At 39.3% G+C, this 20,515-nt stretch overlaps 1 protein-coding gene and 1 long non-coding RNA gene across 6 annotated transcripts in view; one reads left to right on the top strand and one right to left on the bottom strand.

Moving 5' to 3' along the window:
* DPP6 (dipeptidyl peptidase like 6) overlaps positions 1 to 20,515 on the bottom strand; it is a 547,876-nt gene that overhangs the window by 203,220 nt on the left and 324,141 nt on the right. The window lies entirely within an intron of this gene.
* On the top strand, positions 1,746 to 20,459 carry LOC108503011. Its single transcript, XR_001876689.1, has 4 exons — positions 1,746 to 1,850; positions 4,000 to 4,215; positions 9,567 to 9,839; positions 19,872 to 20,459. It is a non-coding gene; the product is annotated as an uncharacterized LOC108503011 (long non-coding RNA).

The raw sequence follows: 20,515 nt of genomic DNA, 5'->3' as shown, positions 1-20,515 counted from the left end.
ATGAGATCCACGTACTGATCATGGTTACAGTGACAGTCCTGAGATGCTGGCTACCCCTGGAAATTGTAAAGTCAAAACCAGTCTCTTCATCTCAGAGATATTAATCTGCTTTCATTTTCTGTCGCTTAAGGAGTGTCAGCACAGATAGGACTGCAGGACACAAACCTCAGATGTTATTTAAATATATCAGTTTCAGGGAAAACATCAGCAAGATACAGCAAGAATATGAGCAGCTATATCAGCCAGAAACATTTTATATCTAAACCTCAAATTCTCTAGAGAAATCTTCAGACTCAAAAAGCAGTAAACCACTGTATAATTCATCTTCATAATCTTGATGTGTGGTTCTTATCACTGACATACTACTACACTCCTGGCTTTTATTGTAGTCTGACTCCTGTTAAAGGTGTCCATTTGGCCTTATTGAGGTATAATGGAATAAAACCACCTTTTCCTGTTTATTTCTTTTGGAGTCAGCGAGGGACTCAGTGGCATTTTCCTGATGGGACGTTAAAAGCTAGACCTTACATTTGTTTCAGCAGTGTAAATCTACTGCAATACCACTGATTTCAGTGACAAAATATGTGGTTACATCTAGAGAAAACTGTATTTATTTGGTGGTACAAGCCCTTCATATATAGCTGGAAACCAGGAAAGAATTTTGAGAAAATAAAGCTGTGCATTTGTCTTTTTTTTTTACTCTTCTGCAACTACCTGCTAGTGCCTGAGACAAGGCACTAGACTAGATGGATCTTCTCTCTACCTTCCTAAGGTCATTCCTGTGTTCTTTTTTAGAACAAAACCTTCAGAAGTGCACCTAGCCTACTCATCTACCCTGTAGAATTGCACCCCAGAATCCATTTCTTTAATTACATAAAATATTTGGGTCTTCTTGTTCAAGTGGAGATGTAAATAATGCACTGTATAATACATTTTAAAAATCACCTGGTATTGAATAAACCATTTAATTTAACTTAGTTAATTTGGAATCGATATTATAATTAATTCTGTACTTCATTTATCTTTCGAAGTGGCGGAACAAACTAGTTTGTGTCAGTTCAGCCTTGCAGGAGTGTGTGAAACGCTGGGGCTGTATTCCCTCTTACCCCTGCTAAGTAAGACTTATCAGCAGGTTCCCTGCTTCTAGGAGTGCTTTATAAAAGTAATTTATGACAAAAGAAAAAAAAGTTTCACAACTTCATTCATCTGACCTAGCGTCTGATTTGACTTTTAAATCATTAGTTGGGCTGAACTGTACTAGCTTCACTTTAGGTAAATCATGAAGAATTGCCTGCCCTGTGTTCCTGTGGAATGCTGAAGTACTCCTGGGCTCACTTTGCTTGAAAGAGGCTCCAGGTACAGAGAACACCAGAAAAAAAAATCATAGTCCTCCTGGCTCTAGCGAAGGAAGAGTCTAACGTGCCAGACTCCTCCAGTGCCACCCAGCACAGTACCCAAGTCTCCAGTCAGTATCACAGCCACCAGACACAGCTTTCCTCGGCTTTACAGAGAAAAAAAAACAAACTCAGATTTACAGTACAGTGCATATTTCACATGCCAGCAAGGGCAGCAAGTCTTCTAGAAAAGCAGATTGTCACCAGTCCTGCCGCTCTCTCGTCCGCTGATGACTCCAAAGCTGAAGGATCATCAGAAATGCTGCTCATACTTCATTGGTTTTCCTAATTACTGGTCAACCAGACACATGACCGGGGGAACAGGCTGAGAGCTCACAAACAGAGCCCACACTGCAAAAAGACCAGCTGCTACAGAGGTTAAGTCTTTCTCTTGCAGCAAAGAGCTACTCTGCAGACCTTCAATTCCCTGTGATGTCCAATCCAAACACGCCACAGGTAATCATTTTTTAAAACTCTTTCCAAAGTGTTGCACTTATGTTGTACGTCCCTCCCTTAGCAGAATGACTTTCCTATCCCACGGGACCTGTGCAGTGAAACAGAAATCAAGACAGGCTGGAAAAGTCTGCTTTCCACTTGGACCCTGAGAGCAGTTTTGGGGTTCCAGTGCCCAACCAGGAGCACCAGTCTCTCGGTTTGATGTGATATCAAGTAACATTATAAGTGAAGATCAGTGATGTGTAAAGCAACCAGAAGGCTGTAAATAAAATAGTTAGAAAATGCATGCCCTCATGGAGATATCAGAACGATTTAATGATTTAAAACTTCCTTTCCAGAGTCTTCTAATTCCCACAACTCTTATTTAGCTTAATAAGAGCTGTGAACGTGCAGATTTATTCACCAGTATTGGCAAACTCCTGGTACTTCCTTAATGCTCCTATTCCTTTAGCTATGTGATTAACAAAAAATGCTTCTTTTTAGGGAAAATTAAAAAAAGGTTTTTATGGTGCAGGGAGTTTTTCAACATCATTTGAATGATCCATTAGAGAGTCAGAATGTCAAACACTAATTTAAGACAACAAAACTGTCTAAATTTCCATATTTCTTGGGCAAACATTAATTTTTTGAGAACTCAGATTATGATTTATAAACACCCGAGGCCAACACCTCTGCAATGACTAAACCCCCCTTGATGCTTTAGCTGACCAGCACAGTAAATACCTATTGATAGCTCAAGTTAACTACCAGTGAACACTGTCCTGGAAGCATCTCTAACTGCGAGGCACTTCTCTGATCCCTGCTCTTGTCACTGACCCAGCTGGACTTCTCAGGAGCCCTCTGGGAATTGCAATGCACTGCCCACAGCACAAGTCAGACAAGTGAAAAACAAGTGTGCATTTGAATGACTTGCAGACCTTGGAGGCTTTGTCCTTAACATTGTGCTGCTGGCAAAGTCACACTGTCCTAAAGCAGGAGAACATCTGAAATGACAAAATCGGGACAGATCCCTGATTAATACAGTTTGCCTCACTGCCTTTCACTGTTTCTCCAGTAACAAAAGCTGAATATGGGGCTGCTGTTGGGGAGCAAGGCTGAACCCAGATTTTATTTTATTTATTAAATAAAATCTGGCTGAACCCAGATTTTATTTTTGCCTTCCTCTGAAATTCCTAAAATTCTTACTTGCATGGCTCAAACCTCTCTGTGGTCATTTTCATCCTCCCATAACAGATGCCCCTCTAACACATGTGCTACTGCAAGTTTACTGATTAACACAACTCAAAGAAGAGTCTGTGTGACTTAGCTTTCAATAATTTCATTTAACAAGAAAGAAAAAATTAGACAAACCAAAAAACTCCTCATACTTTATTTATTTGTCTTATTGGATAACAATTTTTGGCAAGTGCTGCTACCCAGCCGAATTTAACAGCATACTAAGTTGTTGCAATACTGACAAATACAGAGCACACTTGTTATAAGAGTGTTAAAAATGACAACAAGAACCCAAGATCTTCTCTGAGGATTACTGGGAATTTTGTGCCCTTTTCACAACAGATATCTCCAGAGAAATTTTCTTGTGCCTTACCCAGTTTAAAATATTAAGATGAGCTGAAGCAGGCAGCAAAAGCAGTAGTGAAATGATGTTTTTCCCATACCAGCCCTGCTAACTTCAAAGAAGATGCACAGGGAACAGAGAACAATTAAGACTGTTTTTTTGAACATGCTGGCTCAATACAGAGCATCACTGCTAAATTTTGTCCAGTAGCTAAAGTATAATTTCAGTTACAGGAATTTTGAGAGACTTATGAGAAGCAAACAGGGGATGGAAAGGCATCCTGAATCTCACATTTAATAATCAACCTTTCTGAGACCAAAAGGGATCAAATTCAAAGCTGAAAACTACTTAAAGATAGTTATGATAGTCAAGAGCACTTTATAAGCAATATTCTTAATGTAGTTTCCACTCCCTTGGGAATGTCAAGTACTGGTTAGCCTGAATATATGTCAGAAGTTATATCATAATAGTGTTTTGGTACATTAAAAATACTCAAAGTGCAAAAACCAGAACTTTGCTGCATCTTAATGTAAAACCATCCCTGGGATCTTTTATGGACATCTGGTCCTTCTTGTCTGCTTTTTGAATTAGGTATGTCATACCACAGTATGATATTTTCATCACACCAGATTCCTCGCTTTGGCCTTTTTGCACTACATGTGCTGATAAAATACAGGGGGTTGTGAGCTCTTTTGAGGAAACACACTCAGTTTATTTGAATATCCAGCTGCAACTATAATATATCTGGACAGAGAAATAGCACATGCTCTGTCTTGTGCTAAGAAAGCATCTTACAACTTGCAAAAGGTAAGATAATATTTCTCCTCCTAGCACAAGGGCAGAGTAAGTTAACAGACATATATTTTCATTCTTCATCTTCCAGCGTTCCTATGGGGGAAAAAACCTGTGGCAGGAGGTCCATTTGAATAAATATTTCTAACACTTTGGAGCTAGTCAAATTTTTTTAAACAAAAGTGTTGAACCTGCCCCAATCTAGTCACTGAAAGCAACACTTCTGCTGGGAATGTGCTAATTTTGATGAAGTCTTTAGAAAAGGTGTTTTATGTTTTGACTGGACTAAACACAGGAGAGACCATGGGCAGTAATAATAAAGAGAGATAAAATATAATCGGGTGACCAAGACCAACAACTCAGAAGTAGGTCAGAAAAATTTACTTTACCAGTTTCAGAGTTGAGAGCTGAACTTGGCCACTTGTGTCCCAGGTGAATGTCTTTATTCTGCACATGGCCAATCTGTTTTTCTAGTCCAATTAATATTTAATTGTTTATGCAGCTGCAACAAGAAAGGCTGAGAGAAATCCAGCCCAGAGCAGCAAACTGCTGAATGGTTTGCACATTCCTTGGGGAAGTGGGAGAATGGAAAATGCTCTCTTTCTCTTTGCAGTTTGCCTAGAAGCTCTATTTTTTTTTTTTTACGAAGAACTTACCCTGTTCTTGGGTTTGCACCCACACAAAATAGCAAAAAGAGGATATTTAAAAAAAAACAACACCAAAACCAAACCAAACAAACCCACGCACAAACAAAAAGACTCCAAACAAACCACAGACTTGGGCATCTTTGTTAGACAGAAATATTTCTCCCATATATAACTACAAATAAAAAGAGTAGTGTAACTTTGGTCCCTTATGGACTCTCAGAGTTAAGACTCTCCCCATTTCAGCTTTTCAGCAGAAGATCCAGTTGCTCCCTCCCTTTTGAAGACATCTCACAGCAGGTTCTACATCAGTAGCACTCACACTCAGAGCCCTGCTGGCTTTGGCACTGACACTTTTCTCTCCCAAGACTGCAACCCAAGGTTAGTAGAAGCGACCAGATTGCTCAAAGATTGGCTAATATTAACAAAACAAACAAAAATAAAAACTGAATTAAAAAAAAAAAAGAAAAAAAAAAGAAAAAAGAAAGCTTTAATACAGAGAAAAAGATCTGTGATGGGATCTAGTTTACCCAAGTCTTTTATGTGGGGCACTCCTACCCCATCCCTTTTTAGATGGGGCAGCTGTTTCCTTCTCTACTTTTCGTCTCCTCTCACCTGCCTTTTTGAAATCACCCAAGGTCACTGTTATTGTCTGTGTCTTCTCTAGCCTGGCTAAACCCCTTCTGCAGATGTCAGAGGTGTGTATCAGAGCAGATGGCTCTACATTGTCTGATATCCCTTGAAACCTCAACTGGGATGTGTGATATTACCAGCTAACACAGTCCTCCCTCCCTCCCGTTCCTGGTTAATTTTTATTAGCAAATTAAACACTCAATGTGTGCCCTGATGCAATAACTGCAGTAGCTAGTCAACACAATGCATCCATTACTTATCACAAATGTTTCTCCTGCCATTTCTATCCATCAGTGAACTGCAAATCGAAGCAGCACAACTGTGGATAATAAATGCTTTTCAGAAGGTGCTCAGTACACTGAAGTTACAAAGGGATCTGTGGGAGTTGAATGATTCCAACATCTACCACAGCGCTAAATACCAGCTGAACCATCCCTGTTCCAGGAATGGGGCACTTACAGGTGATATAGCCAGTGACATTTCTGCAAGAAACTATGAGCTATGGGGGCAGTTTCTACACTGCAGAAATTAGACACTGATCTGTGCAGAGTCTAAATCTGCACCACGTAATGAGAAAATGGCTCATCTTCTGGCACTGCAATAGTCAGTGTGCAATGGCAACATTTATTGACCTGTCCGTAGCTGTGACACAATTAATGGCAATTTGATTCAGGCAAAAATGCATGTGATTGACCCTACTTCATTAGTCTGGAGAGTATTTTACAAACTGAGAGCAAAGTGTTGTGATTCAGCAGATGAACTACAATAGCTGATTCATTTAACCTTATTTCAATTCCGACAAACCCAGTTACCTTTCAGAGATAATATATTAATGAAACAGCCTCTATACAAGTATTGGTCCAAGATTAAAGAAAGTAAGTGTCTTTTGTCTGGATTTGTATTTCAAATAGATCTCCATGTGCTAAACTTTATTGATTCAAGCAGTAGGTATATGATTGGACAGACAGATAGATGGAGTGTTTCAACCGATCTACATTTATGGTACCACACAAAAGCATTCAAACAGCATTTTAGCTTTAATCTCAGATATCTGACTTCACATAAATACTTTTTCTAACCAGAACATCAGTTTACAAAGCTGCAGCTGGAGTAATGGCACGGAGGACTGCAGGACACTTTCGCTAATGACAAACAGTCTAAATGCCTTTTAATTTTAGGCTGGGAAAATAAATAAGGCAGCTTCTCCTAGCCTTCTGCACTGCTGTAGGCACAGAAAAACCCTTGTGGGGCCTCAGTGAAGGACTGAGACTGCAAAACAGCCTTGACATTGACTTAAGTGGGCCAGAACTGCAGTCCCAAGGGGCAGGAGCAAAGTGGAGCTAGAGCAGCCAGAACTTGAGGGGCAAAACACTACATTAATAACAGCAACAACAAAAAAGATTTCTGACAAAGCATTTGATTAATAAAAAGTTGATTTTTTTCCTTTGATGTTTCCAAAATGAGTCTGCTCCTGCCTCTTTTCAAAGGTATACTTGCCACAAACCAAGAGAGACAATGACATTTTTAATTTGGTTCAAAGCTATTAACTTTTGCCCAGTCCTTGGGGAAGAACCAGTTCTCATTTTTGCTTTGGAACTGTTGTGGAAAGAAAAAGTGATCATTTGCACAGCAATATGGACGTGATAGCCTTTGGAATGGGAAGGCGCAGGATCAGATCCATGGTCCTACGGCCTTCCCATACCCTGGAGAAGCACCTGGAAAGCATGGGAAAAGGGAAGAGCATGCAGTCCACAGGGTGAGAAAACACACTAATTACATCTGGTATTTTCAAAACACCAGAAGGAAATTAGGGAACTAATGAAGTTGCTTAATTCCCCTAGGCAACAAGATAATTCCAGCTAGACCAGAAGTGTGAGACAGTACACCAAGAAAACTGCTGTCCCTTTTGGGTCTGGCTGTCAGCTGGGACAGTTCAGCATTTCCACAGAAAGTCAGAGCTGTTTTGCACCCATTGAGAATGGGGCCCCATTTTTAACATTATCTGTGTATGCTAAAGGAAAGGAAAACCTAGCTCAGATCAGACAGCTTATATGCAGTAGCCTGTTAACACAAGATCCACTACAGGACATGATCTGAATTAGGAAACCTCACTCACCCTGACTTGTCATTGATCACACCTTCTTTAGAGCTTTAGAACACCTGAGAGGAACAGTTTAGACTGAATAAACTTCCAGAAACCTCCAGCAGTGAACACCAGCATCAGTCCTTTCAGGGCTCAGTCTCCTGAGGGAGCGGGAGGAGGAAGAGCACCAGCTGGCACAGACTGAAGCATGCTGTTGCTGCAAGGGCTACTTGCTTTCACCTTCTTCTCCTTAGATTTTGTTAAGATACTTGTTATTTCTGCCTTCAGCATTCATTCAACACATCTTGCTGGGTTGCCTTGCTATGCCTTTTATTTTCTAAATGGATGGTTCGAGCACATGATTAGCCCTCAGGCTGAGTCAAAGTAACAGGCAAATTAGAAGCCTAGAGGAATTAGGAGCCAAAAAAGGCACTTGGAAATGAGCATTGAAAGATATTTAGCTTGTCTCAGACCTTCATGCATCCTTCTGCTGTTGCAATAGCCAGGAGCAGATTGTTCTACTTGTTTCTTATGAAGCTGGGGGATTTAATCTTATCTGGTTTCTTGCACCAGAAGTGCATAAAACTTGCTCGGGGTCTGCTGTTTTGTGCAGCTTCCATTTTACACTCCTGTCATACATCATCCTTACCTTCTTGCTCAGTTTTTTTTTTTTTTTTTTTTTTTTAAATTCCTTTATTCTTTTTTTTTCTTTTGAAGATAAGCTGTTTGCTGCAGTGAAGTTCAGCCTGTGTTGATTAATTCAGCAGCTGTCTCCCTTTGTTTTTCTCGTGAATTTTAAAGATGTAGACTGGATAGTCTTGAATCAATGATATGTTATCAGGACTTCTTTTTATTTTTATCCTAAAGCAAGTAGTAGCCCATTGCTGATTTCCAACACAGAATCACCAGTCATTTCAATACAGTTCAGCTTTAATGAACTGAATCATTGGCTGCTTTTGTCTCTTACATAAAAGAAGAATCAGCCTCAGTAATCAGAGCTAAATCTCAACACCAGGAGGAAAAAAAACACTCTACTTCCCGGTGCCAAACCTCCCCCCACGCCCATGGCATAAAGAGAGCACTGTTAAAAGTACTGTTAAAGCCCCTTAGGCAAGGCCTAATAACCAAAGATCTTTTAATTTGGTTAGAGATTTGACCAGTTCTTTGATTATGATCACCAGGAGAAAGACACACTTCACCTATTCAATTACCATGGGATTGTCCCTAAATTGTCCATAGGAAAATTGACCTGGCAGATTCTGTTATTTCTCATTTTGTACCTTTTACCATCTAAAAATGTTCAGGTACAGGTTCTCCCATGAGACAAAAGACATTTTTTCACCTCATTCTATAAACTCCCTTTTCTGATTATTGTAAGATGTTAAAAAAAAAAAAAATACATGTTTTCCCTTTTCTCAAATCTACTCTTTTCCATATTCAGATTAAAAGGTTTTTCCTACAAATGACAGTTTTGCTGTGTTTCAGTTACACTGGCATTACAAGACATACTTCCCCATGACAGATACGTGTTCACTTGCGTGTATCACCTTGGTGCAAAATATTCTGTAGGAGAGAGAGGTTCATGAACCTCACCTCTCAAATACATTTCTAAGTATCATCTTATAAGGTGACACCCCTAAGTTCAGCAACAGGGCATAGGAAAGGACACAGATCCCAGCCCAGCACTGGAGAGAGAGCACCATCTGCTCATTGGGGTGGCAGTTTTCTAGTGAAGGCTCCTATTCTCTAAACTTTGGGACAATAATTTCTGAAAACATTGCTATACAGAGCATCCAGGGGAAAAAAAGGATAAATTAAAGCAGAGTGCTTCGAAATTAGGGTTCTCAGTGTTAGTCAAAGGCACAATGTGACAGGACTTCCCAGCAAGGTGTACAGCTCAGTTGTTCCTGGCTAGGAAGTTATTGTTATTCATGTAGATGCTCTAAGTTCTGCTCTTGTCCTGGGGGTATTTTAAGTGTTTTTAACACATTTGATTGTCCCAACAGGAGAATCAGTTGGAATGCAAGCCACAAGGAAGCAAGGCCAGGCCAAAAGATTGCAGCAAGCCAGTGGCCCAGCTCAGGACTGTGGCACAAGAGAGGCATTTCCTCTGTCTCCCATTGACTCGGATATGCTGGATGTAGCTCTTCTAAGAAAATAAGTGTTTGTTACAGCAGGACGTAACAGTTTCCTACCAGACCAACTCACCTGGAAGACTGGAGGGTTTGAGTACAAAACTATTAAAAGCTCTGCAATGCAGAGCAAGAAAAAGGAGTTATGTAAGTAATGGATTTTTTGCCCTTTTTCTCAGTCTCTGGTTTCTAGACAATTTTGGCTGTAAGAAGTGTGGATCTGCTACACAGATTGCACTACAAGAGTAATCAGTGACAAACAATTCCTACTAGTTGAAACTTGCCAGAGTAGTAACCTACTATTGTATAACTCCAGTCTTATTTACAGAGAACCTAGACTGTACTAACAGTACTGGAACACAACCAAGCTGGTGTGAAAGCATCAATTCACACATTCTTCATGGATTTCTAGAGAGAAACTGAGTTGCACTGCAGGAATGAAACACAGACACACTCCCTGCCCTCTAAATAGGCAAAGTCCTCTGCAGGCTTTTCTGTTGGGCTGCACTGCCAAAGGAAGCAACAGTATTTCAGTCTCTCAGAATTACCAGCTGAGCTACTGGCCCAACATTTTCTGAAAAACACAACCAAATGAGTTAATTTTAAATATGATCATACACCAAAGGAAATAACTTCAGAGAGATCCAGCTGGAAAAAAACCCCCAAACAAACAGAACATTTCTTTAAAGGATGTTGAGCTCACCTCCTGCTCCCCACAATAAAATGAATGAGATGCCTTCTTATCCCTCAATGAGAACAAACACAGTAGCCTGAAAATCTGACACAAGGGATATATTACAATGCCCTTGCAATGTTTTGTACATGTAAGACCAGTTTCCACTGCACCATTATTTCTATTGCAAAAGGTTCTAGTCAAAATTGCTTTCACAGTTTAGGGCATTGTGATTGATGCATGACCCAGCTTAAAGACAAGTGGAGTTTTATTTGAACTACATAGAATGTCTGAATATGGAAAACAAAGGAAGAGAGAGCAAAGGTAACAGGAATAGAATAACACAGTCCCATAGATGTACAGTCTGACCATCCACAAACTCAGTGTCAATTAGAAAATTGATTAGTTGAGTCACTAGTTTGTTAGATTGAGTCCCTTCTTTTTGGCTAAATTAAAGTTAATGGAAAGAAAAACATAAGGACTTAGCTATATTTGTTCAACTCTGGACCCTTCACTTCCAGAAATCACTGAGGTGCTGGAGTGAGTCCATAGAAGAGAAAAGCAGCTGGGGATGGGTCTGGAGCACAAGCCTGATGAGAAGCAGCTAAGGGAGCTGGGGGTGTTCAGCCTGGAGAAGAGGAGGCTCAGAGGAGACCTTATCACTCTCTACATGAAAGGAGGTTGTAGCCAGGTGAGGGTTGGTCTCTTCTCCCAAGCAACGAGTGATAGGACAAGTAGAAATGACTACAAGTAGCATCAGGGAGGCTTAGACTGGATATTAGGAAAAAGTTCGTCACCGAAGGAATGGTCAGACATCGGAATAGGCTGCCCAGGGAAGCGATAGAGTCACCTACCCTGGAAGTGTTAAAAAAATATCTAGATGTGACACTTGGGAATACGGTTTAGTGGAGGACTTGGGGGTGCTGGCTTAACAGTTGGAATTGATTACCTTAAAGGTCTTTTCTGACCTTAAGAATTTGATGGTTCTATGATTCCATAGTTGTTTCAGAGACAGGTGAAGTTTTCTTAAGGACATTGCCCCAGTTAAGAATTATACAAACTACTGAGGAGTCATCAGGTGAGATACTGTTCTCTGTATGTGTATACTGTCTGTTTGTATTTCTGAGAAATTTTGCTCTCTGTAACAAATGGTTAGACCTTGAAAATTATGAGATTGCATATAAATAACAATATCATCAAGCTTAAATTACATGAATGCATTACCAATTTCTCTTTACAGGAACAAATTCTGTTCCACCTTCAATTATGTGTCAGTACAAATTTTCGAAGAGGCACACACAGATGGTGTAATAGCTTGTGTCATGAGATCATTTAGTAATTAACCATTAATACAATAATCTTTGGGCACATCAGGGCAGTGTTAAAGGCCTTATTCAGAACTGCATATCTTTGGAGAGCTTGCTGAAAACTTTTAGTTTTCTCACTTAATTTTACATAAGTAAAGCATGATGGTACATGTCTTCTAGGAGAACATCCATATGCCCTTAATCCAAGGAGAAAGAGAGAAAGAGGGTTATACCCAGGGAGTTGCTTTGATATTCTTCCAGTTTCTACTTGAATGACAAACCCTATCTCAGCTTTTTGCTCCCTTATTCTCATGGGAGAGCAATTTCAAGAGAGAGCTACCATAGCCTTGTTGTAAACACCTAAATAACATACTTTATCTGAATAAGACTGGCAAGAATTAAAGATCTGAATATCTTTCATAGAGAAATAGATAGAGCTTTGGCTGAAACAGAGGCAGGACACTTCAATCTCAGTACAAAGTGGGACACACTGTTCTGAATTTCATTTAGTTATGTTAATCAGCTGAACAACTTGAGAGAAGAACATCATGAAGGGTAACCAAGGGGAGAGGTGATAAGGCTCATTTCCTTATCAGCTGGACAGAAAGTGGAACAGAAAGGGTTTATCAAGAAGAAAGGCTTAGAAAAAAATTGCAATTCAAAATAAAAATGAATCTGTTGTGTCTGTATTGCTAATATCCAGCAAAGTTGCACACTTTATCCTAAATTTCCTTCCTCAAAGGTATTCTCTACATCTCCCTTGAGAACCAGGATCAGCAAGGCAGAGATAAAGTATTTTGCAAAAAATGTTCTTCTCTGAGTACTGGCTCTTCTGTCCTTTTCCAGTTATCAGCACAGAAGTATTTGGGTGCAAAGTCACTGTTTCACTCACATAATTCCAGGAAGGTGTTTGGAACATTAGAGGAAGTACATCACATTGTAAGGTTTCTATGTAAAGAGCCCATTGGTGATTTGGACGTCAAGAACACTTTTTTTGTGGTGGCTTTGGACATACTTTGGTAGCTTTTTTATTTGTTGCTCTCACACTATCTGATTCTAAAAAGCTTCTGATAATCAGTTTGGCGAGGTTTAGGAGAGCTGTTTAAAGGGTAGAAGGGAGAGGATCAGCATGTGTTACTTTTTCAGTGCGGGAGGTAATCACAGAGTGATTTTCTGCATCCCATATGGGGTAGCAACATAAAAACCCCAGACATTTCCTACTTGTGTGCTTAAGAGTGTTGTTCAGGTTGGTTATTCAAAAATGTCATTATTTCCATTAAAAAGCATCCTGGCTGCATGGAAGTTGTAATGAGATGGGCTGTGTGCATTTTCCCTTCAGTGTAGATGCAGATGCAGTGATAGCTAACTACATCATGAGCAAGGGCTGTGTTTTGAATAATAGCTTGTTGTGTAGCAGCAAGTGTGCAGGTTTGTGGGTTTTCTATGAAGAACACTTTATAGATTGCTCCTTTTGCTGTTGAACACGATACCTACAAAGTTTTCCTGATGGAGGACAAGGTAGTTAAAGTATTTGTGCTAAAAACAAAACAGAGAAAAGACTTGCTACCTGTCAGACTGAAGAATTACATGTCCTACTCCTTTCAATCACACTGTAAGTGTGTATAAACTTGCCTGCTATCCCTACTGAAAATTCACTCTGGATGTCCAGCTGTGATTTGATGATTCTTTACAAAACCCCATCAGCTGTTAAAGTCCATTTGCTCTGGAGATTTCATTATGTGAATATTTCAAAATCCATTTGTCAATGAATAGCAGAATGGCCAGTCCTTTCTTGGGGGTTAATTCTCACTGAATGTTTGTTGCCTTTCTACTGACAACTGAATGACAAACCAGTGCAAGCAAACTATTTGAAATAATAAGAAACAAACCTATTTCTATGCTAATATGTTTGAAACACTACATTTCTCTGACAATATTATAATGTTGGAGTCTATAAAATGTCTACAGAATATTTGTTCTGTTTCTGTGTTAATAAACAAGAATTCATTATTCTAATTTTGTCCTTCATTCTCTGTAACCTTTGCAGAAAGAAAAAAAAAGCTCGTAAATAACAGTGGTGATAAATTAGCACAGAGAACTAGACATATTTACATGGACATAGACTTCATATTGAGACACTAATTACCGCAGGCAAATTTAGTTTTCCCTTTAATCAGATTTTACAGGTAATTAGCAGTCAACTAAGATTAATTACAATTCATTTTGTGTTAATGTCATCTTTTGGTCACAGAAAGTTTACACAATATTTTATTTACCAGATGTAAAGCTAATTCTTACACAGACATACCAAGGTTGCGCAAACATGTTTTTAGTTCACCAAACACCTCTTACTTGTCTCAGAAACATGCTTTTGCATGAATACCTTTGGGTCTCCAGAGAGCCATGTAAGATCCCCAGGAACACCAAAACTCCTGTAAAGCTGCAAACGTCATCCCACCCAACCAGACCTCCACATTATTCAGCTGCAGTCAAAAGGGTTATCAGGACTGTTAAGCTCAGTATATTCAGTGTGAGACCACACTTTTGTATTCCACCCCATGTTGCAATCCATGTGCTGTAGCTACTCAGAAGTCTCATACAGGAAACTCACTGCCTCAGGGGCTAGTCCTACCTGGATGAATCAACCTGATTCACCAAATCTCACTCTTAAATTAATAGAGCCTCCATTTCCTGTCCCCTCCCAGGCCACTTTATAGAGATGTGTGAAGTCCCCTGTCAAATAATTGAGCTCACATTGCAGAAGTTATTCTCTACAGAACCAAAGCACCTCCTGACCTGTCACTGTTCAGGAATGTGAAAATGGAGAGCAAAGGAAATGAGTTTTTAGGCCTCATCATGAATAGTCAGCTATCAGAGCTGCTAATGAAACCAGAGAGCATAGAAAACTACATCTTCTGAAAACCTGATCAGAAAAAGAGCTGTAAGGATCAGACACAAAGCTCAAAGCTCAGGGGAGGCTCATGGGCTCCAGCATCTCAGGAGGCATCAGGATTTAACTCTAAACATCCCACTTCTTGGGATAGGACATGTGAAAATGGTATCCTGGATATAACTCATTGATTCAGAACAGAGAAAAGGTCTATCAAATAAAAAACAGAAGCTGAAAGACAGAAAACAGCAGTAATCAGTTTCCAGGAGAGCCACAGGGCCTCTGCACAAGCAGAAAGTGTGACCCTGAGCAAAACTCACTAGTGAATAATCTCTGCGAAAGGGCAGATCCCTCTGTGGAGAACCACTGGCCCTGTTTCACTCAGGCTTGATCTCACTCAGGTCCCAACACATAGTGCTTCCCTTCTGACTGCCCCTAAGCCTTTATAGGCACGGAAAACTCTAGAATGTGGGTGACACCAAAATTCTGTGAATGCGGGGACTTGGCATCATAATGAAATGGAGGAGGTAAGGGCAGGGAAACACTGAATTGATCTTTCCTCCTGTCACATGCAGCTTGTGCTAACTTTGTGCTGGTGTCAAGTGAGAAAACACTCACTGATGGGTTTTAATACTCCTCTCTAAACCAAAAAGGCTTAAATGTCACAGTCTGACCTCAGACAAGCAAAACCAAAATGACAGAAGTCATTGTGGGGATTCATACAGACATTTCTCTCCTCTGTTTTCCATTGCTTTCTTCTCATCAACCTCAACAAAACAAAACCAGGAAACAACCAGAAGTACCTGAACCAAAACTGAAGAAGTGGATACATAACTTACAGTGACTGTTCAATGTGTCTGACTGCAGAGCACACTGGAACTGCTTAGCCTGAATGAGGAAATAAATCTGATTGAGAGGCAAATAACTGGGAGTATTTCAAACTCACTTGAGGCAGGAAAGCAGAAACACACACTCAGTATGAGCTCTCTGTAAAGCTTCCAGCTGCAGTTACAAAAATCACAAAATGCATTTCTTAGTGTAAGACCAGAGTTCGAGGAATTTTTTCCCGCATAACAACATGGAAAAGTCTTTTCCATTATATCTATTCCCTCCTGCTCAAGTAAAAAGTCTCTTGAGAACATCTGCCCCAGATAAAAACAACCCAAATGCCTGGAGACCATCGAGTAGGAGAATGCTTGTCAAGTCCTTCTTACCGTGGGGTAACATGGCATTTGAGCTGCCCTTGGAGCTGTGATAATGTAATTCTGGAGTCACAATACAACTGAACAACAAAAACCCATTGGAACTCTATTTTTAACTTCTTGGGATGAGTCATTTGGCAGTGAAGTAGTTCAACAATACCCTGCACTGATAACCAGTTTTCATCCAGTAATTTCTGAACACTTTACTTGGTAAAGCTTAACCTACTTCATCCCGGTTAACTAAAAGCTACTCCACAGAGTTTTTTAGAGGAAAAAGTGAAAGAAGGCCCAAGATGAACAAATGGTATTACAAAGGCAACTGTAATAATCAGTGATAAAATTAGAAACAGGAATAGAAACACTGACAGGCCAATTTTCATACATTAATCTTGGAAGAGTATTTCTCCCTGCAACTGTGTTGCAGAGGTGATCACAGTGATTGACTGCAGCAGTCAGACCTCCGAATAGAAACAATTGTATTAAAATTAATTAATTTAAAATTTAAAGAATTAATTTAAATTAATGAAAATTAATTCTGCCTGCACATCAATTCCATCTTTGCATTTTCCTAATTAGAGCCTACAAGGTCTCCTTGTTTATCGATCACACATCTAGAGAACTACAGACAGAACGTCATCATCACTGTCTGGCACCAGAGCAGTTGTCCAGGTCCACACTGGCCTCTGCAATAACTGTCTGACTGTGAGGCTGTGCCATCCCAACACCATGGTACAATGCCAGGCTGTGGGGTCCCACATGACTGGATCAGACACTCGCAGCTGGTGTGAACAGGTATTACACAGCTGTAAAATTCCTGTTACCACTGTGTAAAATTCCTCTTCACCCATTGAAGTAGATGTGTATAGAGAAATGGCTTTTCCTTCCCAGCACTTCTATGCTTTAGACTTTTATTAAACTGGGGAATGACAGCTCTACCAAGACCTTAATATCTGCTTAATATTAGGAGAATATTTTTCCTGTCCCCTTCATCACCCAGCATGGTGACCCATGCAGTAATACAGGAGTCAACCAGGTGATGCAGAAAAACTAAGTCTACCACCTGTACTCAGGAAAGAAAGCTGAGCTGTTAAGGCCTATGGAGGAGGACCTGTTGCTCTTATTCCTGCACAATTCCCACTTGAGGACATGGACAGACCTGACATAATGTTTTTAATGGTCCCAGCTATTCAGACCCTTGAATCCAACTCTGTAGGGTTCAAGGGACGGTCCTTATTGCTGCTGAGCAGTAATGCTAGCACAATGTGGTTTCAAAGAAAAACTTTTTAGATGAAGTTGCTGTATGTGTGAAAGTAAAGTAATAAATGTGGCAAAATAACACTGGGGCTCATGATGACATCTGTGTGTTTGCACAGCACCTTGCACCAGTCCTGCCTGGGGCCTCAGAGCAGTGCTTGGCATTAATATTGTTCCCTACAGACAGCAAATTCATTAAACTCAGTCAGGAAGCAAACTGAATTCAGTAGACAATGGAAACAGCACAAGACCAATTAAGTGAGACTTCATACATCATAAATGTGTAAGAATTCTTAGAGGTTTCCACTAGATTTCAATAAAAAAGTCCTGTGTCAACAACCTAAGCAAACTATTTATCAAAAGGAAATAAAAAAATGGAGACAACTTTCGGTGCTTACATAAGACGGAGTATTTAAAAGTATTGTAGCTTATGCAATATTTCAGGTGCAAAGCGAGGATACAAAACCCACTTTACGTCAAACAAGTTCTTAATATATACTACATAAACTTTAAAATCAGCAAAAATTTATAACAAATGGGTTATATCTGTCTTTGCTAAGAAACTTTTAATTCTTTTCTCTTTCAGTATTGCTCCATAATCTTAATTCTTTAAAATACCTGAGGCTGTTGTTTATATTTTTTCAAACAGCATGTTGGAGCACACCAACACCAGCTTTTATCTCTTCTACAGGCTTCTTATCTTCCATCCAATACAGAGTATCAATACTGTCCATTGCTGTGCTCCATTTTCTTCCTTTGACTTAATTTGTACTGATGCAGTATTTTCATTCTTTCCCAGTATCTCCTTATGACAGAAACGCCTTCAAGAGCAGTCAAAATACTTTAGTTACTTCTCCCTGGTTCTGAGTCACTTACCTCTATTCTGAATCACTATGAAACACTGCATTAAGTGCTATACTTAGAGTATATTGCAAATATAATGGGATTTGAAATACATTTCAAAAATCAACTCATGTCATATATCAATATGAGCAATGCATCAGGAGACTGTAAATACATAACTATCTATAAGTAGAAGTAAAATCCTCATCCTTCATGTAAATTAGACAAATAGGAGAGCAAGTTAGCTATTCTAAGTAATTTTGGGCATCTAAGTTTAAACTATATTTTCAGAAGATTTTGAGGGGTCTCATCCTCTAACTCAAGAGGAAGAAGCATTTCATGAGGTCTGACTCATTAGCTTGGCTCACGGATTCCCAAACCATGGTGCCTGGCCCAGTAGTCTCTGGGCCACTATCGGTCCACAACATGCCCCAGAAAAGAGACCCCCAAAAGGTAATATGATTCCCACATTGTCAAAACAAGAATAGAAACAAACCAGAAAAAATGCCAACAGCAAATGAAAATGCAAAGTTTTACCTAAACTATTTTCTTATATAATTCTGCACAAGAAGATTTGTAATTCTTTTTTAAGAGTATATAGTCTGTGAACAAGAAAGGGTGAAGACATTGATGTATAGAAGTGCAGAGAGCATTCAGAGAGTGGATGCTCTCAGGGTGTTGGTGTGCCTCGCTTTTTGTTCATTAGCCTGTATTAAAAAAGCCAAACTTTACAAGAACCTGTTGAGAGCTTGATTCCTTATATTTTGCAAGTTCCCAGCATATTATGATACAGCTAGAGATGCCTATAGTACTTTCTTAAGGCTTCTATTCTCTGCAGGTAACTGCTTTAGCTGGCGCTTTCATATGGCATAACCCTTATTGCAGACAGGATAGGGCCATGGTACAACTTTTCTCTTACAATGTAGTGCACATTATAAAAAATCTTCATATAACCCCTCTTGATTCAATGTTTCCCGGTAGTACTAGTCCAACTTTCTGCGATCATTAATGAAAATATAAGGCTGGAATTTCCTTCTTCAGCAACAATACACAGCAGGAAACTGTGCAGTATGACTGAAAGTGATTAATAAGATTTCCTTGAAATAGGGCACTGGCAAAATTCCCCTAGTACTTTCAAACTCCAGTCAAGAGAAATCAAACAGAACAAAACAAGAAAGTGATCCTCAGTTTCTATATTGAGGATCAGAACAATGCTCTAGCTGAGTGGGTACCCTATTTCCAAGTGTCACTAACACTTTTAACCTCAGAGAGATGCATATGTGCTCCACAGACAACTAGGAGAAACCCAGAACAAGTAGGACTCTTTGATAACAGCACATTTGAGTATAAAAGGCTATGCCTTAGAGAACAGGAAGGATTAGTTAAACAGAAAACCTGGCCCTGTATGGCCTCGTTTAAAACTCCCAAATTGAGTGAATGCTTCAAATAATTTAGTAACATTATTTACTTCAATAAAAAGTAGATTCTGCAGGCTCACCAAAGGAATATTTCAGTATATTTAGGTTCTTAGGCAATTACCATCATTTCAGTTCTGATTTTATGACGAAAGTTAAGGACTAAGCTCAGAAGGGTGTCCTTACTCATCTGCTTTCTGGGAAGGCAGGTTATGTGAATTTATCATTGTGAGGTTAACAGTACTTTCATTTAAGGTTATGAGGTGTCCCCTTGTTTGATCTTGGTAAACTACGATAAAATTTCACCCTTCCTAAAGATGACTTGTTTGATCAAAAAATAATCCAGCAACTGATAGTGACATCAAAAGATACATTTACTAAGAGATGACATAGGACAGTCATAACTATTTTGCAGAAGGAAAGAATGAAACACCAGCAGTTAAAACTGAGAGCACCACAACTGAGTAAGAAAAAGGAAAATCTCTCATCTAAAATGTGCTGGGGGAAAGAAAGAATCTCCAGATAAATTCTGCACACAGAGATGCAAAATATCATTCTTGCATGCACCTAATCATAACCTGTTCTCTACTTCCAGCTCGATGAGTGCCCTGAGGCCAACAACTGCTGCCTTGGTGAAAGAAACCCACACTACCATAGTAAGAGCTCTCCTCTTGAATCAAAATACATCTTGTAAAAGCACCTTACACGTGTGGACAAACCTATTAAATAATTAGTAAATAAGAAATAAGAGTATTTAAAATGGATGTCCCGAGAATGTAGCAAAATACTGAGAACAAGTTGAAATAATAATCTACGTTAATAAGGCTGAAGATTCTCTATGAAGAAATCTTGTGTATAATATACAGGAAATAGAAAATTAGAGCTATTATTTCTACAATGGTGCACACAAAACATATACAGAAATGTATGTACAATCACACACATAGACACATACATGATCCTGAACCCTTTCACAACCCAAGGCATTTTAATTTTGCCTCCACACTTTCTGAAAGGCAAAGACTTAAAATGTTTGCCTCCTATTCAATTATCCTTTCTCAGCCTCTGTTTTTACACAGGTCCTTCTGTTGCATGGTGGTTACGACAATTAGTCCATGAAAATATTACACTATATATAGCTACTTGTATTATAACACCTTTCAATAATTACCTACAATTTTCAATAAAGGAAGATCTTTGGGATAGACCAAAAAGCCTGGACTCCCTTTTAATTAAATA

Source organism: Lepidothrix coronata, unplaced genomic scaffold (assembly GCF_001604755.1).
Source record: "Lepidothrix coronata isolate B3197 unplaced genomic scaffold, Lepidothrix_coronata-1.0 Scaffold128, whole genome shotgun sequence".
In the NCBI taxonomy this organism is placed as follows: Eukaryota; Metazoa; Chordata; class Aves; order Passeriformes; family Pipridae; genus Lepidothrix; species Lepidothrix coronata.
Note: the sequence above shows the minus strand (reverse complement) of the source record. Positions and strands in the feature narration are given on the sequence as shown.